The sequence below is a fragment of the Alligator sinensis genome, unplaced genomic scaffold (genome assembly GCF_000455745.1).
Source record: "Alligator sinensis unplaced genomic scaffold, ASM45574v1 scaffold1369_1, whole genome shotgun sequence".
Taxonomy (NCBI): Eukaryota; Metazoa; Chordata; order Crocodylia; family Alligatoridae; genus Alligator; species Alligator sinensis.
The window spans coordinates 615202-620493 of record NW_005842875.1 but is presented as its reverse complement, the minus strand read 5'-3'; the positions used below and the strand labels follow the sequence as shown (position 1 = coordinate 620493).

The following is a 5292-nucleotide window of genomic DNA, read 5'->3' as shown; positions in this document are numbered from 1 at the left end:
TGATATTGCTCTACCTTTTACCCTATTTCTGCCCTACCCCTGTAATCAATAAAGTTCTCCTTTGTGACCGGTGTGGGAGACTTATTGAGGGGTGGGTCTAAATTATGCCAAGGAGGCCCCTTAGGTCGGTGGACTAAGGGAGGCTTCCTAATAAGCCCCTGACTTGGGGAAGTGCCCCAAGTGCTGTATTGGGTCTAGCACCCATTGGACGATCAGGCCTGTGTTTTCCAAGGTGCGCAGAGCCAGAAGTGAGTCCAGAGCCTTGGATGGTGGCAGCGGGAACCCCAGGCTAGCGGGTGTGCTCCAGGGAAGGGGTCGGCCAGACGGGAGGCACCCCAGGGAGGCGCTCGGAGCCTGGAAGGTGGTCGGGCGCAGGGAGGTGGGCGGCTCAACGCAGGAGTGCCCCCTACTGGCCCGCCACAAAGGTAATATAGTAAAAGTTCAGTTTGTAACGGCCCCGGGAAAGCTGGCGCCAGCTGTTGGGTTGCAAACATGTCAAACTCTAGGTTTGATGACGAGAATGATGCCCTCATGGGACTAGCCAGCAAGAACACAGAAGAAGAGTTTTATGGTGATTTCCAAGGCATAGGGACACTGTCAAGTGAGCGCAAGACAGAACTAAGAGAACCAAATACTCCCACCACACATGCTCCAAGAAACGTTCCCCTTGTCCAAGGGACCTTAACTCAACTGCCTTGAGTTTAAAGAGCTTGCAAACCAATACGGATTCCCTTGCAAGGCTTCCAGTCCTAAATGCCCACAATCCAATGGTCGGGTGGAAAATGGAGCACACGTAGTGAAGAAACTGCTGAAAAAAGCAATGGATTCACACGCTGCTGTTTACCTGTCCCTCTTAAATTACAGGCAACACCCTTGAAACATGGATTGTCCCCAGCAGAAATGCTGTTGAGCAGGAAGCTCAAAACCAGGTTGCCAAATCTTGTGGACGGTGTTCATCAAAATGAAAAGCAAGATGTGAAAGCATTACCAAATTCTGCAACCTCCAACAAAAATGGTACACAGCAAAGACACGATGCCTATTTCAGATGGACGAACGGGGAAGCAAAAAGCACTAGCTTCCCATCAAGCAGCTCCCAGAGCCTAGAGAGGTTTTGCACCGGAAGGACAGGTGTTAAGATGGAGCAGACGATACTTGCATCTCATAAAGGGGAGAGAAGAAGCAGCAACACGAGACTCACCAAAGGACACAGAGCTAACATCCAAGCAAGAAGAAATGAGAGAGGGCTTTGGCAATGACACAGAGCTGGGGACGTCTGAGCAAGGGACGGAGAACGCAGGGGCACTGGGCAGGCTGTTGGCTGTTAGCGTCTTGTGCTCAGGACGTAGGCGCACGGGCTACTTGGGTAGATGTGATATCTTGTATTCGACCAACTCAATATCAAATGTTGCCATTTGAAATGGGAACTTGTCAACACGAAGAAGAAAGAAGCCAAACTCAACATATGTTTCCTAGGCCTATGCAAGAAACACAACGTCATTGCCAGAGGAGCGAACATCTGCAGTCCTCTGACTACTACACACAACTCCAGATATCCTTCCCAACTACGCAGGAGAGCTTCAGAAAAGCTTGGAAATCATCTCCCATTCCCTCTGAACTTCACTGCCACACTTTTGCATTTTACATATTGGCTTCTATTCACCCCAGGAGAGGGCACAAACACCAGCAGACTCTTCCTGTGCCTGAAGAAGGGTGTTTGTGCTGAAAGCTTGCAAAGAACAATTTTTCCAACTATTTAGCTGGTCTAATAAAAGATATCACATCTACCCACAGAATCTTGTCCGAGACACTGAAGGCATGTCTACACAAGCATTTAAGCATGCCTAAATTTAATGTGCATTAGCTTAAGCAGGTTTAGGCTGGCATCTACACGTGCAGGCGTTAAAGTACATTAACACTGTTAGTCCCAGTCACTAATTAAAGTTAGTCCCAAGTCAGTACACACAGTGTTAATGCACTTTAATGCATCTACACCCAAAACTAATAGAGACCTGTTAAAATGGGTTTTAACTACGGGTTGAACTAAATTGCTAATGTTAGTATGATATGAGTAGCAGTGACCATGAGATGATTGAGTTCAGGATCTTGAGGAAAGGAAGGATGGAGAGCAGCAGAGTAAGGAACCCGGACCTGAGAAAGGCAGACTTCCACTCACTCAGGGAACTCATGGGCAGGATCCCCTGGGAAGCCAGTCTGAGGGGGAGAGGAGTCCAGGGGAGTTGCTGTACTTTAAAGAAACCTCACTGAGAGTGCAGGGACAAGCTCTCCTTATGCACAGGAAGACTAGCAAGTATGGCAGAAGACAAGTTTGGGTTAGCAGGGGACTCTTCAGTACACTCATTCACAAAGTAGAAGCTTATAAGAAGTGGAAACTTGGACAAAGAACGAGGGAAGAATAGAAGAGCATTGCTCAGCATGCAGGGATGAAGTCAGGAAGGCCAAAGTCCAGTTGGAGTTGCAGAGAGCAAGGGATGTGAAAGGGAACAAGAAGGGTTTCTACAGGTGTGTTGGTAGCAAGCGGAGGATCAGAGAAAGTGTGGGTCCCTTCCCGAATGGGGGAGCCAGCCTTGTGACAGAGGATGCAGAAAAGGCTGAAGGGCTCAATGCCTTCTTCACTTCAGTCTTCACAGGCAAGTTGGCAGTAAGGGTTGAGCAAGGGAAGGAGAGCAAGCAGAGCTCTTGAGAGGTCGACCTGTATTTGGACTGCTTTTGGGTGGTGCAGGAATCAAATGGATGTGACACACACAGCTCCAGGCGTGATGAGCCCAAGAGGCTGCGGGGCGAGGAGGGCATCTGGCAGCTGCCCCGTGTGCACATTGCTCAGGGACGCTGGCGTCCCCCCAACCTGGCCAGATGCTGGATCTGAAGCAATGGGGCCGTAGGCAGAGCAGTCGTGCGAGTTGATCTGCCAGCACGGCCGTGACCTTCCCTGCCTTACACAACTGCTCTGCCGAGGCCTTGACCCAGCTTCCAGCACCTTCTGGGACAGGCACAAAACCCCAAAGCGCCACCGAGCCTTTGGACCCCGCGTGCAGATGCAGCGCAGGAACACGGGGCCGCTGGGGTCATACGGCCCAGGACAGCACAGCCCGGTCAGCCGGAGGACCTAAGGGACTTGCCTTTTTCCATACAACGCCTGCCAAAGGCCAGGGGCGCATGGCAGCGACCAGGCCCCAGAGCCGCTGCACACGGACGCCTCCCGAACAAGGGTGCGAGATCCTCCGGCAGTCGTGCGGCCCGGGCGGACGGCTCTCCCAGGCCCTGCACCCGCAGAAGGGACAGCTCGGTAACAGCGGTCCTGCCAACCTGGCCAGGCCACGGCCACGGCCACGTGCTGGGGGCCCCTCGCCCAGTAGCCACAGGGCAGGTCCGGGCCGAGGTGGCCATGGTGGGAGCTCAGTGACTGGTGGCTGCACTGGCCTCTGGCCCAAAGCACCGGCCGGTGTGCGGAGACGTGTGGGAGCAGGATGGTGCTCTGCAGCCTGTCATTAGGGTACTCGTTACTGGGAGGCACCAGCACTGCCGCCTCCGCCCGGGGAGCGGCTGCTTCCTTGTTCTCCCTGGGACGCGCAGGAGCTGCGCTGGGGCGTTGTGCAAGGCCCCCCCGGGCTGGCGGGACAGTATATAGCCCGGCCGCCCCGGTGCTCGGCACTGCAGCACGGCGGCACCATGAAGTCGGGCGGCCTCCTCCTGCTGGCAGGGCTCCTGGTCCTCTGTGCCCAGCTCCAGCCTGCGTCTCCACGTGAGTACTCTGCCCATTCGGTCCTCCCCACTTGCCCAGCGCCAGCCTGCATCTGGGATGGCCCGTTGGGGTTAGTGCTCTGTGCCCGTTCGGTCCTCCCCACCCCTCTGGGCAAGGCCCCCTCCCAGCCCATGAGGCACCCCACGCGGCACCCCTCCCTGCCCCTCTCCCGGACGTGGCCATCCAGTCCCCACCACCCGCCGGGGGTCCCCGGGCTGCCCAGGGCAGGGCTGTGTCCCTGCTGCTCCCGCAGGGACCCCAGTGCCCCAGCACGGCCCATGGCGCAGCCCTCGGTCCTGTACGCCGGGTCTGTCGAGGGCTCGCTCCGCTCCCTGGAGCCCCGAGCTGCCCGTGCCCAGCGCGGGACTGATGCCAACGCCCAGAGCTGTCCCCGTTCCACCGCCCGCGGGAGCCGCCCAGGATCTCTGAGCTGGTGATACTTTGGGCGCAGAGAGCAGGAGGGGATGGATTTGCATGCCCTGAGCTCTGCACCCAGCGATACAGATGGACAGGGTGTACTGCACCCCCCGGGCATCTCAGCGCTGCCAAAATCCTGATCCAGAGCAGCTGGGACATTGCCCCCACCGCCCGCGGGAGCCGCCCAGGATCTCTGAGCTGGTGATACTTTGGGCGCAGAGAGCAGGAGGGGATGGATTTGCATGCCCTGAGCTCTGCACCCAGCGATACAGATGGACAGGGTGTACTGCACCCCCCGGGCATCTCAGCGCTGCCAAAATCCTGATCCAGAGCAGCTGGGACATTGCCCCGTGATGCCCGACTGCCACCGCGCAGCCGTCCCTGCTCCGCTCTGCCCCACGCCATGCACAGGAGCCATCAGTGCCACTTGTGGCCTCCCCCCCGCAGCTTGACCCCCTGAGCAAGGGCAGCCCCGGAGCTGCCAGGGGCTCAGAGACACGTGTCCTGTTGCAGAAAAGCCTGGAACCTGCCCCGTGATATTCCCGGACCTCAAGTGGCCCTGCCTTCTGACGTGCATCGACGACTCCCAGTGCTTCGGGGTGAAGAAGTGCTGCAACATGGGCTGCAACAAGTTCTGCTTGATTCCCAACGGTGAGAGGCAGCTCCGTGCTGGCGGTGGGGGCGGCAGAGGGAGCCCGGGTCCTGCCCCGGCACAGGCACGGCCGGCCGGCCAGGCGCATGGGGCTCCCTGCGGGCGGGAGGAAGGAGCTGAATGGCGAGGAGCCAGGGCCCATGTCAGAGACGCCTGGAGCGATGCTGGAGCCCAGCAGCCCCGGCCTGGCCCAGGGCAGAGGCTGGACATGGGGGACGCAGGCTGGGGGGCCCTGTGCGCGGCCGAGCTGCCCCTGGGGAGCCCTGGGCACACGGTGCCAGCGCGGAGCTCAGCACCAGCCCAGACTCCGGCAGCGATCTGGGGCTGCCCCGGGCAGGGATGCCCTTGCGGATGCTCCTGGGCGAGTGGTGCTCCTCCTGCCCTGCGGACCGAGGGCCTTGCATTGCAGCCACGGGCACAGGGGGACGGGCGCACCAGGACTGGTTGGGGGGGAGCGGGCAC

The 5292-nt window shown here is 58.2% G+C and overlaps 1 pseudogene; it reads left to right on the top strand.

The window, feature by feature from the left end:
* The first annotated feature begins 3650 nt into the window (after positions 1-3650).
* The window catches only part of LOC102372007, a 23790-nt pseudogene continuing 22148 nt past the window's right edge, over positions 3651-5292 (top strand).